The sequence below is a fragment of the Phocoena sinus genome, chromosome 10 (assembly GCF_008692025.1).
Source record: "Phocoena sinus isolate mPhoSin1 chromosome 10, mPhoSin1.pri, whole genome shotgun sequence".
In the NCBI taxonomy this organism is placed as follows: Eukaryota; Metazoa; Chordata; class Mammalia; order Artiodactyla; family Phocoenidae; genus Phocoena; species Phocoena sinus.
Genome location: NC_045772.1, coordinates 52,492,921 through 52,510,284, shown reverse-complemented (window position 1 = coordinate 52,510,284; position 17,364 = coordinate 52,492,921). Strand labels below are relative to the sequence as shown.

General features: G+C 44.3%; 1 protein-coding gene across 10 annotated transcripts in view; it reads left to right on the top strand.

Annotated features, from left to right (window-relative positions):
• Positions 1-17,364, top strand: part of RASSF3 (Ras association domain family member 3) — a 108,873-nt gene that overhangs the window by 33,950 nt on the left and 57,559 nt on the right. The window contains exon 1 of one of the 10 annotated variants that reach the window (XM_032644307.1): positions 14,255-14,606. The exons of the other annotated variants lie outside the window; for them this stretch is intronic. The gene's annotated coding sequence lies outside the window, so the exon portion shown is untranslated. Of the gene's footprint in view, positions 1-14,254; positions 14,607-17,364 lie in introns of those variants that run through there. 10 annotated transcript variants of the gene reach the window in all.

Sequence of the window (17,364 nt, the reverse complement as noted above, 5' to 3'; positions counted from 1 at the left end):
TAGGATGGATTTTAATAGGAGCCTCTGCTTATTCTAATGCACTTTCCTTCCCCACTCTGCAGGTTAGAATCTGAGGAAAACGGGTCTGGGAGACCCCTTTAGGACCCACTCACATCTCAGGGGCAGGAGAGTCAGAAGACAGAAATTCTTCTGTCTTGAGAGGCAAGGGAGCAGCGTTAAATATCTCCAAAAAGGCCTTGTTTCCAAAGTGGTCACGCTGTTGCTGTTCAAACACTTCCAGAGCTTGCCAACTTCCCAGGCAGCCATTTTTGGACAATTTTGAGGATCAGAAAAGCTTTTTGGTGAAATAAGCCAAAGTATCTCCTTGTATAGCTTTCACAGGGTGGGCCTTCCCTGCAGGGAGCACAAGGCTGGTCCTGCCTACAAGTGATTCTCTTTATGGTTATAAAGACAGTTTTCACGTCTCCCCAGTTTCCCTTCTTCCTACCCTAAACACCACCAGTGTACTCTCGTGGTGTTTTCAGAGTCTTCATTATTATTACCCCTTTGAGACTGTTCCTCTTTGTCACTATTGTTCTTCAAAAAAGGCCTCCCCGCATTTAGGCGTTTTGACCTGCACAAAATAGAGGGGGCCGTTTATTCCTCTCGTTATATAGGTAATACACTTCTGCAATTTTTTTTTTTCCCCTGAGGGAGTGGAGGGATCCCAAGTACAGACCTTAAATGTACACTTAATTTCATCTTGGATTCATCCTGTTCTTTGAGCCTGTGGATCTTAACTGTGTTAGCTGGCCCACCTTCCCAGATGTCATTTTGCCAATTTGATAAGCAAATTTGATCCTCTCCCAGCAGAAGAGGAAGCAGGCCTCAAAGTCAGGCTGAGGTAGCCACACCTGGATATCTTTATCACATGACCTGTGAGTTCAGTTAGGAGCTGACAGACCAAATGCTAATATCTAATCAATGCTGACTAATATATCACCTCACACCAGTCAGAATGGCCATCATCAAAAAATCTACAAACAATAAATGCTGGAGAGGGTGTGGAGAAAAGGGAACCCTCTTGCACTGTTGGTGGGAATGTAAATTGATACAGCCACTACAGAGAATAGTATGGAGGTTCCTTAAAAAACTAAAAATAGAAGTACCATACGATCCAGCAATCCCACTACTGGGCATATACCCTGAGAAAACCATAATTCGAAAAGAGTCATGTACCACAACGGTCAGTGCAGCACTGTTTACAGTAGCCAGGACATGGATGCAACCTAATTGTCCATTGACAGATGAATGGATAAAGAAGATGTGGCACATATATATACAGTGGAATATTACTCAGCCATAAAAAGAAACGAAGTTGAGCTATTTGTAGTGAGGTGGGTGGACCTAGAGTCTGTCATACAGAGTGAAGTAAGTCAGAAAGAGAAAAACAAATACCGTATGCTAACACATGTATATGGAATCTAAAAAAAAAAAAAAAGTTCTGAAGAACCTAGGGGCAGGACAGGAATAAAGACAAAGATGTAGAGAATGGACTTGAGGACACAGGGATGGGGAAGGGTAAGCTGGGACAAAGTGAGAGAGTGGCATGGACATATATACACTACCGAATGTAAAATAGATAGCTAGTGGGAAACGGCCGCATAGCACAGGGAGATCAACTCTGTGCTTTGTGACCACCTAGAGGGGTGGGATAGGGAGGGTGGGGGGGAGACGCAAGAGGGAGGAGATAAGGGGATATATGTATATGTAGAGCTGATTCACTTTGTTATACAGCAGAAACTAACGCAACATTGTAAAGCCGTTATACTCCAAGAAAGGTGTTAACAAAAAAATCATCCTCATAAAAAAAAAAATACTGAGTTGAGCTCCGGATGCCAACATAAAAAAATTGCTTTTGCACCCTAGGAGATGTTTACTAGGAAAGGAGTTTTAGGGGTCTTGCCTTTTCCTGCACCTTAAAGAACCAACTGCACTAGAGAGATTTACTGTTGTAGGTTTCATATAGATTCGTACACAGTTCTGCTTCAGATATATCACGTGCATTGGAATGTCCCTGCACTGGATGTTTACTTTCAGTCACACTGTCCTGCAAACTGTATATGACTCGGGCGTGTCAGATTGTTTGTGTGACTAGTTCTGTTTCTACTGCTGTTGACACTGATTTCTTACATGCTTTTCGATTAGTGTCCAAGAGGTATTTGCTATATGTGCTTGGCTGCATTTGATATAAATAGATTTCAGGTCGGTGTTGGAAAGTGGCCTATAACCATATACAGAGCTAACTTATTAAGGATATGCTATTGCATTTCAGACACTTACATCTAATAATAGCAAAAGCAATCTCTTAACAGGCTGTGCCTCTCTCTGATGCCCCTTCATTTTTATTTTTTTAAAGTGCTGACTAAATGTCAGGAACTTTGGCAGCTTACCTAGTTTAAGGCCCAGGATATTTGGAGAGGCAATAAAAATGATAACGACCATGGTGCCTTTAGAGGCGTATATTGAGAGTTACTTTTAAGGTACCATTTAATGTTTAATTGTAGACTTGGTGATTGTTATGTGTGAATTATTAAACATTCTTGCTTTGAATTATTGGAAGTGCGAAGACAGTTTTGAAGTTTGCTACAAGCTAGTCGGTGGTTAGATACAGATTACTGTGCTTTTCAGTATAACAGCAGTTTCCTTTCCTTCACTTATTGAATAGAGACGAGGAAGGGTGGTATCTTAGCTAAAAACTAGAGGACAGAGTTTCTAATGGCAGAATAAACATTGTAATCTTACGGTTTCTTGAATAATGTAGTTTTCTGAATAGATAGTGTATTTTTATTTTGCTTTATAGAAACCCATCTGTGACTTGTATAAAGACACTTCCATTTTTAAACCTTCTATATCTTTCAGTGTGTGCTATATATATAGCACAGTGTTTTTCTTCATGGCAGGTGTTCAGACTTTTTAAAACACACATCCCTGGACCATGGTTTACAGGCATTATGTCCATTTTGTAGAGGAGACAGATTAATTTATTTGCCTGGCCAGTGCTTGAGCGGCACTCAGACTCGGAGACCGTCCAGTACTGAGATGAATGAGGCCTCTGCACTTTTCACTTAGTGTTGTCTTTTGCTGCCTCTTACCTCCAGGAGAGGTCCTTGAATATATGATGGAATTATGTCAAGGTTATCTCTCAGTAATCCCATATTTATATTACCTAATTGTGCGGTGCTTGGAGATCTTTGTTTCAGTATGTAATTCTCTTATCTTTGAAGTCCTGGCATCTTCAGCCACCACCAGCATGCCTGCGGAGTGATGTCTGAGGATGATGACCCAGCTCAGGTTGACTCTGAAGGATCACCAGGTTGGCGGAGGGCAGTTTTTAGTGGAGCTCCTTTTCTGGATCATGTGCAAGTCCATTTTGGAAAAAGGTCTGCCTGCTCCGGTGCCAGATGGTGGTTTTTCCTCTGTCAATTAGTAGCACCGGAAGGAGTCATTTCTACCTGGGCATAGTGATCTTGCCAATGGTGTGACTAATTTTTAATTAACACTCTATTCCACCCGGAACGCATTCACCAAGATTGCCTTCTCTCATTTCCAAGTAAACGATTTTAGTAAGCGTCCTGGCCTCCTTTCTTGCAGTGTTAACTTCTGTGAATGCTATTGACAAAAAATTACTTATTTGCTAAGATTAATTGACTGTCAAGAACAAATGAGACCAGTACCTGTCCCAGGAGGAATCGGCTCCCACGAGAAATGAGGGTAAGGGGAGATTTTAAATTCAAAACTGGTTCATGGACGGGGCCCATGATGTCCTCTAAGCAACACTGGCATAGATCCACAGAGGTTTTGAAATCGACAGAATGCTCACAATTTTTTTATCTAGTATTTAGCTCTCTGTGATTATGAGTAAATAATTAGCCTTTTTTTGTTTTTTTAAAAGCTGTGATGTCCCATTTCTCTGATATTGCTTTATTTAAGAGGACACAGCATCAGAACTTTAAAGCACACATTACCAATTGGTGTGTTATTTCATAGCCTGTACTGTCATTATTGTTGGGAGAGAGGCTGGAATCTCCATAGAACAGGTGGGCAGATCTAGTCTCCCATGGTGTCGGTGAGGCAAGGCCCAGAGAAAAGAACACTGGACGTTCTGCAGAGGAGGCCTCTCCTGAAATGCTTATCTTAGCCACTGTTACTGCTTTAAAATTATTTAATTGTAAAAAACGCAACAAAAGCAAGTTACTTTTTTAGGAACATACTTTTTAAAAAATCATAAATGCTTTTATTCTTAACTAGAATCCAAGTTATTGGGGGAGGAAGAAATCTTGGGATATGCCTAGCAACAAAATTCCTGAACACAATGTTTACTGGAAGGAATTATTTTTGAGGTTATTTGTGGTATATGTATATATGCATTTGACGGTAGTAGACAAGTATTTATGGGACTTTCAAGTGCCTGCTAAGGACTTTGGGAGATGTGGGAGGAATATAAGACTATCAGCTAGAGACAAAGTTTAAGATCGTATTAATGGGAAGGAGCGAGGTGCCAGCTACTAAGGGGTATAGGGTTTCTTTTTGGGTTGGTAGAACTGTAAACTTGGATTGTGGTGATGATCGTACAACCTTGTGAATATACTAACACCATTGACCTGTACGCTTCAAATGGGTGGATTTTATGGTATGTGAGTTACATCTCAATAAGGGTGCTTAAGAAAAGATCTTATTAATGAGTTCACAGTGCAGAGAAGATTCCAGTATTGCCTGTGACTTCCTGCTTTCCTTTTTCCATTCTCCAGGTCTCCCAAAGTAGTTGAGGCGAAAGATAAAAAAGACCAAACACTCTTCTCTTCTGGTGGTGGGGAAATGCTGAGTGAGTGGCCCCAGATCTGTGCAGTGAAAGTTGTTTACACAAGCCTTGAGGCTGTAAGCCCAAGAGATAAGAAAAATCAGGCTGAAGGCCCACTCAGGCAAAAACTGATCAGAGAAATAGGCCTGGCTGCCTGCTGGGAAATCTGGGGTTTCCTGAAACTGGTCCCTTAATTTATGGACAGTGCTAGGCTGTCAACAAAGTAGTAGTGCAAAGTAAGAGTAAAATTGTGGCACGTGCAGCAACATGGAGGAACCTTAAGACGTGATGCTAAGTGAAATATGCCGGTCACATAAGTGTGTTTCCACCTCGGTGAGGCACCTTAGAGTTGTCGGATTCATAGAGACAGAATGTGGAACAGTGGTTGCCAGGGCCTGGGGCGAGGGGAGCATGGTGAGTTAGTGTTTAATGGGTAGAGTTTCAGTTTGGGAAGATGAAGAAATTCTGGAGATGGATGGTGGTGATGGTTACCCAATGGTGTGAAAGTGCTTAATGCCACTGACCACTTAAAATGGTTAGAATGGGGACTTCCCTGGTGGTCCAGTGGTTAAGACTCTGCACTTCCAATGCAGGGGACGTGGGTTCCATCCCCAGCGGGGGAACTAAGGTCCCACGTGCCGCACAGCCAAAAAAAAAGGTTGGAATGTTATAAGTTCAGTGTTAGGTTCATTTAACCACAATAAAAAAACAGTAAAGTGAGGGAAAAAGGAAGAGACAGGGTATTTGGATTCTCTACTAGACTGGACACCTTTTTTGGTGGCCTTGCCTCTGCTGCTGTCGTGTGTGTGTGTGTGTGTGTGTGTGTGTGTGTGTGTGTGTGTGTGTGTGAGAGAGAGAGAGAGAGAGAGAGAGAGAGAGAGAGAGAACGAACCAAGGTCCACTTTCTTTCTGATCCTTCCACCAGCCCCTCATGCAGCATCCCCTGTGTTCCAGAAGCTGGGCTGGGCACTGGAGAAGGACAAAAGTGTGCCCACAAGGCATTTATAATGCAGAAGGAGGTTGGGAGAGGTGCATTTGCTTTTTTTTTTTTTTTTAAAATGTGGCATTGCCTTGTGCTCATCTGTGGTAGGAAGTGTGGGTGGCACTATTTAGGTAGTACGGGATGGGGTGGGGTGCGGCTGACTGTAAGATGGCTGGAAGCCTAATTTAAAGTGGTAAAATCAGCTTGTGGTTGAAATTTGATAGTTGCAGAGGTACTCTTTGAAAAGACATGGTGTCTCTAGAAGAGTAAGACTTGTTGCTAGCTTAAAAATTCTTCATGGAAGAAAGAATTCCTCATGGTGCTGGAAGAACCACCAGGATGATGGTGAGGTAATCCATCTGATGGCTCCTCTTTCCTGAGGTAACAGAAGAAAGACACAGTTAATTATTTTTCTTAAATAAATTTATTTATTTATTTCTGGCTGCATTGGGCCTTCGTTGCTGCACGAGGGCTTTCTCTAGTTGTGGCGAGCGGGGGCTACTCTTCGTTGCGGTGCGCGGGCTTCTCATTGCGGTGGCTTGTTGCAGAGCACAGCCTCTAGGCGCGGGGGCTCAGTAGTTGTGGCTCGTAGGCTCTGGAGCGTAGGCTCAGTAGTTGTGGCGCACGGGCCTAGTTGCTCCGTGGCATGTGGGATCTTCCCAGACCAGGGCTCGAACCCATGTCCCCTGCATTGGCAGGCGGATTCTTAACCACTGCACCACCTGGGAAGTCCCAAAGGAGGGACCCGTTTTTGTGGAGTACTTTATTCTGATTTGAGATTTGTTTATGAATTTCACAGTACAAGTAAATAACAGTCTGTTTTCCTGTCACCTTTCCACTCTGTGTGTGTGTGGTGGTTTGCAGCAATTCAGAATACAGTAAAATTTGAAAGGACGTTTAGAAAAATCAAACGGTAAGAATTATTATTCTAATGTTGCTGGAAACAAGTCCTTTGTTTTTTTCCAGAAAAGGAAAACTAGAAAATAATGGCACTAGTGATACTTCTTTCTTTCCACTTGCTCACAATTCCCTTCTCCTTAACCAGTTACATTTAGAAGTCATTGTAACACGCATTTTAAAGGAAGCGAGTAACAAGCTATCTCATTGTGTTTAAAGCTGTGAATACTGAGGACTTGGCGTTGGTCCGTGTTGTGAGAAAACTGCTGCCTGACCCTGGCTTGGTGCTGTTGGCTATGAGGGACAAAGGCTACTACTTTGTCATTATACTCAAATTTCTTGACCTTTAAGGAGTAGGTCACAAATATATATATTTAAAAAATAGGGGGTGACACTATCATTTGTTTTTCCTCATAAAAGCAAGGGAGGGCTTCCCTGGTGGCACAGTGGTTGAGAGTCCGCCTGCAGATGCAGGGGACACGGGTTCGTGCCCCGGTCCGGGAAGATCCCACATGCCGCGGAGCGGCTGGGCCCGTGAGCCATGGCCGCTGAGCCTGCGCGTCCGGAGCCTGTGCTCCGCAACGAGAGAGGCCACAACAGTGAGATGCTGCGTACTGCAAAAAAAAACAAACAAACAACAACAACAACGAAAAAAAGGGAATTTCTTTTCAAAATAGACTTTCCCCAATGACTAAAATAATATATACCCAACTCAGAAAACTTGGAAATTAGACAAAGTTGATACGTTTTTGGAAAATCTCTTCCTTTCAGGGAAGCTGTTGGTTTTGTTTTGAGCAAACTTTGTTTCTAATGACTTGCCTCTCTCTCATCCCAGCAGTTCTTTCTGGTTTGGAAATCTCCTTTGTGGAGATTGGCTCTCCAAGACCGGACATGGCTCTCCGGTCTCTTGAGTTTGGAGGACTTGGAAGGCAATCACCTGCCTTTCTCGCCCCATCAGCGTCCTGTCTTGCAGTTTGTTAAACGCTGAAATCTGTAGTCTGGTTAGTGGAACGTCCCTTGGCGGTTCCTCATTGTGAACACGTGTCACCAGGGCTTGTGTCTGAGTTTGAGGCTTGACAATCAAGAATGCATCTTGCAAAGGGAAAGAGCTCTTGTGCAGGAGGCCCTGGGTCCGGATTCTGGCCCCACTACTCAGTTGAATTGTAGCAGCGACAAGTTCAACTCAGAATGCTTATATGTAAGTGGTGTCAACTGAAACAAATGCACACCCTAAAAGCTGAGAATTAAAAAAAAATTTTTTTTAAAAAGCTGAGGATTATGTTTTGCTTGGTGGACCTACTGGGGACTTAAGCCTGGGAGGCAGCCTCTTAGATAGGTATGAAGAGCTAAGGGAGGAGCCAGGATATTTGCAAAAGAAACAAAAAGCCCCAGGTAGTTGGAACATCAAAAGATTACTGTTTTTTTTTTAAAATAAATTTATTTATTTTTGGCTGTGAGGGCTTTCTCTAGTTGAGGCAAGCAGGGGCTACTTTTCCTCGCATGCGCGGGCTTCTCATTGCAGTAGCTTTTCTTGTTGTGGAGCACGGGCTCTAGGTGTGCGGGCTTCAGTAGTTGTGACACACGGGCTCAGTAGTTGTGGCACACGGGCTCAGTAGTTGTGGCACACAGGCTCAGTAGTTGTGGCACATGGGTTCTAGAGCACAGGCTCAGTAGTTGTGACGCACGGGCTTAGTTGCTCCGTGGCTCCGGCTCCGTGGGATCTTTCCGGACCAGGGCTCAAACACATGTCCCCTGCATTGGCAGGTAGATTCTTAACCACTGTGCCACCAGGGAAGTCCCCAAAAGATTACTGTTAATTAAAGAAAACCAGACCTCTCAAGTTAGTGCATTTAGTGCTTTTCTATATATGGGAAGATGCAAGAGTCTGGCTCACTGACATAATTCCGTTGATGTGCACCTCAGCTATCCAGAGCCCGTATCCTGTGCTTTCCCATCCTAAGTCCCCTCAGGGTGCACCACTGGTGGTGCCGCAGTGGCTGAGGGCTTGCTGGCCACATTCTTTGTCCACAGTGGTGATAACATTTTTTTAGATAAAATTATCTGACTTATCTGCTATGTAGCAGGTTCTCAGAAAGAATCCTTTCTATGGATATTATGCCCACCAAAACCTTGTTTCTTTTGTTCAGAAATGTTTACTGAGCACCACCTGTGTACCAGGACTTGCCCTCGGGACTGGATCCCAAAACAGAAAAATCTCTGTCTTCAGGGAGTGCAGGTTCTTGTGGGTTAGGCAGTAATAAATAAGATGACTAAATATATAATATTTTAGGTAGCGGTAAGTGCTGAAGAGAACCGAGTGAAGCATGGAAGGTGAGATGCGGGGTGTGGGGGGTGTGGGGTGGCGGGGGGAGAAGGCGCACTGAATTAAGTAAGCTGTAATGGAGCTGCGTGCTGTTTCCGTGTGTAATGGGGTCTTTAGGCTCTAGCTGGAGGCCAGCACTCACCCCTCTGTAGAAGTAGAAATTCCTTGCTGTCCCTGGCGTGGTGTTTCTGGGAGAAGGTGGGTTCTGGATCTTGCTTGGCTGGGAATGAGGGCTCCACAGCAAAGGTTTAAGGTTTGAGAGGTGCGTGCGTGTGTGTGTGTGTGTGTGTGTGTGTGTGTGTGTGTGTGTGGTCTTTGGATATCCATGGAGAGTGCTTAGAATAGTGTCAAGTGTTCAATAAATTTTAGCTGTTATATGTTAACAGTGTGTTGTGTCTTCTGTTATAAAACTGAAAGCTTTAAATAGAAACCGGAGGGACCACTTTCTTGGGAAAAAAGTGCCCAGTGCTAGAAGAAGAAATTACGTAAGTACCAAATTTGGAGCAGAGATGTAATGTTGACCGCCCCCCCTCCATCTTTCCCACACTGGTACTTCTCTTTTCAAACACCCCAGTCTTCTCTCCTCCTTCCCCCTTTCATCCCCTGGGGCCATTTTGGAGAAATAGGTTTTTAAAGCAGGAACCACAGTTAATATTTGCGACAAAGGCCGCCTTGTGTGATTACCTACTGAATCAATAGGTAAAAGGAAGAAACTTTTCAAAGACCAATCAGGTTTCTAAATATGTACATGGATAAAGAGAAGAGGATAACAATCTAGTAAAGATGTGGTGCATGCTGACTGGTGAAAAAAAAAGATACGGTGCTTTCTTAAACTTTGGCCATCTCTTGTCTAGTGGCTAAATGTGGGTTTTAGAAAATACAGAATTCCATTCTGGAGTGCAAGCTTGTTCTGTGTGGTTTACACCTGCAATTTCTCATTACTTCTCAATGTTGTTTTTTAGTTTAAGGAATATGGATTTCTGGTTTTAAAAGTTATACTGGAAACTTTATTGAAGGCTACTGCTAAATCATTTTCTAAAATCAGAAAAGCAGTGAAGTATTGTGGAAAGTTTCAGAATTTGCATGGATCTGGGTTAGAATGTCAGCTCCCATCTCAGCCAGTTGTATAAAATTTGGGCAGATTAATCTTTCTCAGTTTTCTCGCATGTGTAATGATTTCTCGATCTTTTAAAAAAAATAAATAATTAATTTTTGGCTGAGTTGGGTCTTCATTGCTGCGTGTGGGCTTTCTCTACCTGCGGCGAGTGGGGCTACTTTTCACTGCGGTGTGCACGGGCTTCTCATTGTGGTGGCTTCTCTTGTTGCGGAGCACAAGCTCTAGGCACGCGGGCTTCAGTAGTTGTGGCACACTGGCTCTGTAGTTGCGGCTTGCGGGCTCTAGAGCGCAGGCTCAGTAGTTGTGGTGCGTGGGCTTAGTTGCTCCGTGGCATGTGGGGTCTTCCCGGACTAGGGCTTGAACCCATGTCGCCTGCATTGGCAGATGGATTCTTAACCACTGCACCACCAGGGAAGCCCCTCACATGTGTAATGATTATTATTATCTCACAGGGTTGTTGTGATAATTAAATGGATTAATATATGTGTGAGTGTTTGGCACAAGGTAGATGCTAAAATTTAACCTGATTTATCTGACTTCTGTCAGAACTAGTTTGTTCATTCTTAATATTGATTTTGAGAGCCCTCAGTCAGACTGCCCAATTGACAGACGTTAATTTTTAATGTTAGCTTTTCACTTAATGTTACTATTAAACACCAACTTTAATAATAATAGTAATGATGGTAGCCAGCCATCATTATAAGGTGCTTTGTGTGTGTTATCTTGGTTACTCTGAACAAAGATCACCTGAGGGCAGGTATTTATATCTTGTTCATTTTGCAGGCAAGAAACTGAGGCTGCTTCGTGAGATTAAGAGATTTAGAAAGGAAGGAAGGAAAAATGTTAAAAGATCGATCTTTATTGATCAAGATAACATCTGAGCAGAAAAGTCGTTGGAGGTTGCTTATACAAGATAGCATTTTGAAGCAGTCAGCCTTTTGCAGGTCAGAAGCCCAGTCCTCCTGTGGCTACAGCGCGGAGCCACTGTTTGTTTCATGCATACAGTACTGGGCCCTTTGAATGCTGATTGAATGGAATCCTAAAGGTCTGGTATATTTGCATAGTCTTCCTGAAAATTCCCAGGAAGTTTCTAGCTTTGCTTTCTCCTAAATTGATCTGTTCCCCTGGGAAATAGCTGGATTACTGCTGATTACTGTCAGTTCTCACTGGAATGAGAGTCCAGCCTATAATCTCTGTTTTGCAGGAAAGGAAATCGGTTGGAAAACAACAGATAGGCCTGCGCAGGGTGTCTGGTGACCAAGCTGAGACGTGCATGATTTCTCTCGCTTGCTCTCTTCCTCCAGGATTGCTGAGGCTCTCCAGGCTGTTGGGAATTTGTGGTGAATCAGCGGTCGCCTGTCCTTAAACTTAGCGATTTGGAACTTTTGATATACCCAATGCTCCAGTTACCTGCAAACGAAAACTTTAAAGTTCTAGAACGTGGCATTGCTCCCCACACTTATACTTGTGCTTATTTCTCTCTTTGAATGCCAACATTTTAGTGAATATGCAGAGAAATTATTTTTGGCTGTGTTGGGTCTTCGTTGCTGCGCGCGGGCTTTCTCTAGTTGCGGCGAGGGGGTGGGGGAGGAACCTCACCGCAACAGCATTATGAAAATAAGTCCAAAGGGACATAACAAACCAAGGTAAGAACCTTGACTGGATCAAAAACAGCTATAAAAGATATTTGTGGGACAAATAGGGAACTCTGAATATGGAATTGATATTGGATGATGAAACGAAATTATTGATTTTCTTAGGTATGATAATAAGGGTGTTTTGATTATGCAGGAGAATGACCTTATTCTTAAGATATTCATGCTTAAGTATGAAGGGGTAGAACGTCATCATGTCTGCAAATTTAGTAATGATTCTGCAAAACATAAATAAAGCTCACCCCCTACACAGCGGTGGCATTAAACCCACTGAGGGCAGTCACTGCACTGGCCCGAGCGCCTGACACATGGTGACATGCACAGTAACTGTTGCTGAGTGGGAGTTCATTACAGAGAAACTGGCCAGCACTGCCACCTCTTCCCCTACACTGAGCTCCTCCAGGGTCCGGTCTGTCTTGGAGTCTTCCCCAAGCACCTTGCACAGTGTCGGGCACTCATTAATTTCTGTTAAAGGAATGGGGAAAATGCTCAACTAGTATTGACATAATAGCAGTGACCATCTGAAAGTGGGTTGCTTTTTCCTTGCAGACTCGCAGGAATCCAAGGATGAAGGGGAATCTGTCTAGTTCTAGGGGGCGTTTTTAGGGAAATGAGGCTAAGTTAGTAACAGATCTGAAGAAGGAGCCGCAAGGTACTGGGCGATGCAGCCGAAACCCCCCGAGACTGATGTATTTTTGCAGAAAATACGCAGGTGCCATTGTGTATCGTGAAAGCTGAGCTTTCTGGAACTTCCCATCGTTAACTTTGGAATTTGGTTTGGTCTTAGGCTGGGCTAGTTTTTAGATTTTAAGAGCATAGGGTAGACCTGCGGTTGCTCTCAGGTTATGAAACGTGATTAAGCCCCTCCTTGGGTGGTATTGGGAAGGGAAGGAAAACAGCATTTTGTCCATGTTTATTGCCTGTTCCTCATGTGTGTTTTACATTGTTCAGTGTTTTCTCAAGACATGCAGTGAGAAGTTCAGGCTGTAGTCAACTTTCTTCCCCAAGTACTAAGCAAACACTTGTGGTATTTAGGTATAGAATGGAATTAGTTACAGATTGCCTACTGCCGATTGTTTATTTTCTGTTTTAGGATGAAAGAAATGGGACACAAAGAGGGAAAACCATTTTTTATTTGTTACAAATTTGACATCTTCCTCCCTCCCTCCCTTCCCCTTGTCTTTCTTTCTCTTTTTCTTCCTAACTACCGATAAGTCAGAGTGGTTAACTGAAGCAAGCTCTAAACATACCCTTTAGCAGCATGCTGAAGTATTTTCTCTTTGTCTAAAATTAGCTGATTCGAGCTAGGTGCTCTGGTGTTCAGAAGCCTTCCATCAGGAGCCTCCAGCCCCTCCTCTTTGGTTTTAAGAGCTCTGGATATCATGTTTGTTGGGGAAGCAAACTGGGAATGACTTTATCTTTTGCAGAAGAACTTGCAAATATCTGAGGCAGGTTCCAGCTTAGATCTCACCTCCTACAGGGAGCCTTCCCCAGATTTTTCTCTCCTGCACTCTCTTCTGGACCATCTGTCACTTTATCCTCCACTAAAACCACTGTTCATGTCCCACCCTGCCCTGAAGGGCAGATGCTGTGCTCTGCTTCCTGTCCTGTCTCTGTGCCTCACACAGCTGTTGGCTAAATATTTACATGCTTAACAGATATTTGTTGAATGCTAAAATTGGTCCCTTGACTAAGCAGATAGAAAGGAAAATGCTACTTGGTGGTGAGGTTGAGCAAGAGACTTATCTTTTCACATGAAAATTAAGAAGGAAGTGGGGATAGAAAAGAAAGTGGGAGAGCAACTAGTTGAAATGGGAGTGGCTCAGAAGTGTTGACAAGGTCAGAATGTGGTGGGAGAAGCCCCTTGCCTGGAGGAGAGCTGGAGGAGGGTGGGAGTGGGGGTCTCACACCCACCCTCCTCCAGCTCTAGGGCCCCTCCTCCTCTGCCTGAGCCCTAGATGGCTTTGTGCATTTCTAAGTTGTGTTTTGCTTTCCAGTGTTTTTATTTATTTATTTATTTGGCTGTGCTGGGCCTTACTTGCGGCACCTGGGATCTTTGTTGCAGCAATGAGGGCTCTTTTAGTTGCGGCATGCGGGCTCTTAGTTGCAGCACGTGGGATCTAGTTCCCTGACCAGGGCTCTAACTCTGGCCCCCCACTGCATTGGGAGCGCGGAGTCTTAACTACTAGACCACCAGGGAAGTCCCGTGTTTTGCTTTTTAAAACAATGTCTGTGCTTTCAAAAATATGGTTTACCTGCTTTGATTGGGAAATGACATTTATTTTTGTGAAATTATGTGTACCTAGTAAACAGATTCCATTTGTTAGTGTCGGGAAATGTTTTTCAGTTGGGGGGTGTGCGTGTGTGCGTGTGCGTGCGTGTTCTTTCTATCAGTAGTTCCTTGAGAGAAGGGGGCTGTAGCTTCTACTCTAGACCAATAGAATTTCTGTCTTAGACACGTTCCCATTTTACAGGACCAGACTACATCCCATTTCCCTGCCTGAGTTCTGAATCAGTTGAGAAGACTGGAATAAGGATAGAGACCAAAACATTTACCTGTACTGCTGGTAACAGATCAAGCCGATGTGGAGAATGCAGCTTATCCCTGTTGGCAAGGGGCCATCCTGAGGCTGACCTCCTGTGCTGTGCTGGGGATGGCCCCCCTACAGGGTCAGAGCAGGATGCGGGCCCCCACTGAGGACAGAGGGAAGCGCCAGCTATGCATGCATGCCCACTTTCTCTCCTTCCAGAGTCACTGCTCCCATTCTCTTTCCTTGTGGGCACGGAGACTGGCGGGGTGGAGAGAGGAAGCCTTCTTTTCCTTTTAAGAGGTAAGAAAATGACACCTGGAGAGGTTATGTACTTTCCTAAGGTCACCCAGCTAGTTGGCAACAGATTTTTCTCCTGGCCTCTCCAGGCCACCTGGTATGCGTAGAAAGGACATGGTTTTGGAGTTGCCCAGGCCTCATGTTCACGTGCTACTACTTCTGTGACCTTTGCCTGGGGTTATGCATCCATACAGTGGGGTTAACTTTCTACCTCAAGGGTTCTTGAGGGTTACATTAGCTCTAACCTGTGGTTAATAACCTGGGCCAGGGACTTCCCTGGTGGCGCAGTGGTTAAGAATCCGCCTGCCAATGCAGGGGACACGGATTCGAGCCCTGGTCTGGGAAGATCCCACGTGCCACGGAGCAACTAAACCCATGCACCACAACTACTGAGCCTGTGCTCTAGAGCCTGTGCTCCGCAACAAGAGAAGCCACCGCAATGAGAAGCCTGTGCACTACAACGAAGAGTAGCCCCTGCTCGCCGCAACTAGAGAAAGCCAGCGTGCAGCAACGAAGACCCAAGGCCGCCAATAAATTAAAAATAAATAAACAAGTAAACTTATATAAAAGCCTGGGCCAATGCTCCATTTCCTTAAATAAGCATCACACATGTCACCCTGCCAGCCTGGGGCAGTTACCAATCCACCAGTTCTTTTTAAAAAAATCTGGCTTGGAGCCTCAGACAACTTGGTGATTGGGGGATGGTTCTCAGCAGAGTGGGACTTGGAAGTTGACTTTTAATTTTCATGTTTTGGAAGGAAAAAAAATTGCTTCTAAGGAAGAAAAGTCCTAAATTGAAAGAAATTCACATGTCACACGCACCCCCGAAAAACTTGCATCACATCAGAATTGATTTTATAGTCAGGAGTTGAAAGCGGCCTGTTTAACCTTGGGGAGCTAATGCCTTTCAAATCTAAATATTCTCATTTCTAGGACATTCTTTAAGTAGCTGTTTGAGAAGCCTTGTTTTGTCATGTGTTAGAGGAGTCTATGAAAAAGTTTGGGGTGGAGGGGTGGTGTGTGCACATTGGTGGCCTAAGTGAAGGGGTGGAAAGGTGAAACAGCCTTTGTGCAAGGGATCTGGCCCAGAATTTGTAGCTGTGATGGGATGTGTAGTCCCTGTCTTTGAGTTTCCTTAGATGTACTGGATGAACCAATTACCCATGCCCTCCGGGACACTGTTGTTTCAGGCGATGCCCCACCTGGGGACAAGGATGCAGCTCCAAGCAGGCGCATATCCTGTGTTGAATACTGTGCATTGACCCTCCACTTTCAGTGTCTGCTGTTTGCTTCCTGTCCAGATATTCAGTTGAGTGAAGTACACACAACTTTGATCCACATGTTTGTTTCAGACCCCTAATGCCAGTATATTCATTAAGTTAAACTTCAGTTTCTCTTCTTCCTTCCAGTTCAGGTCTGCCTTTCACTTTATAGTCCACACCTCTCAGCTGAGCAGCACCCCAAAACCGGCTTCAGGTGCCAGGGGGAAGGGGGGGGCAGGGCAGCCGGGCTGCCGAGGACGCCTAGTACTGAGGAAAGGCGGGGTGGGAGGGCACTTCCTCCAGGCCTTGGGCTTCCTGTGCACGCCTGGAGGAAAACGGAGCTGGAGGGTGTATGAGCCCTCCCCTTGCGCAAGTGACAGAAACATTCCTGCACAACAAAGAAAATCTAAATTGCTTGTAAATCACCCCTCCCCCCCACTGCCAATTAATGACAGTTCAATTTCCAGGGTAACTCGAATACAGCTTTTATTTATAAATCAGTCCATTAATAGGGTAATGTTTAAAAAGCTACGTTTCCTTTTGTCAGTCCTTGGCAATAGCAGTCTTTTTTTTTTTTTTTTTAAGAGCTAGGGAAACCTTTATTTTCCAGACCGCAGTGGCTTATTGTCACCTGGGAGATCTCTAGTTTGCTCTCTCTAGCAACTTCCATATGTTGACCTCTGTAAGTGCGTTTGGCTGCCCATGTTAGATTTGTCACTTCCGTGCCTCTCTTCTCAATGTCAGAGTTGTTTCCCTGAGGGTGGCTGTACCGTCAGGGGCAGTCGGCACATCAAAGTGTGTTCAGTCACTCTGGCAGAGTGCTTGCACTGCTTTTGTTTACTTTTGTTTCCAAGGCTGTTTTTTAATTTAATTTTTTTTTAATACATGAAAGTCTTTTTCTCCCACCCCACTAGATTTTACTCCCCACTCCCTCCCCAGTTAACAGTCATACAGACCGGAGAAGTTTTTGAAAATTTTGTAGAAGTTTTTACAGAAAGAAAAAAAAAAAAGCCTCAAATCTCACCAATCAGGCATAGACCTCTTAACATTTTGGAATATTTCCTTCTAGTCTTGAGGCACAGTTTGTAATACTGTATGTGCAGTTTCTCCTCTGTCCCCACCCCCCCCCCCCCCCCATTAAAATCTCTCTGTAGGCTTCATGTTAACAGCTCCTGTATGGTCCCTCTTAAGGTGTATGAAAGTATTTAACCATTTCCTTAACATTGGGCATATAGTTTGTGATTTTTAAACTGATTCTCTGTGGACCTGGCCAGTTGACCAGTTCCCTAGTAAATTGCTGGTTGTGTTAGTACCTCAGCCTCCAAAACTCAGGATGAACACTGTGTATCAAACGCCTGAGCCTCCGGAAGCCAGTGACGCACAAACCTGAGGGTCTCCCCACGCGCTTTCACTGCCTTGGTCCACGGGTCCTTCTCTTCTCTTTCTCCTTTCTTGGCTGAGTTGGCTTTGCATCAGACAGACCTGCTGTGAACCTCAGC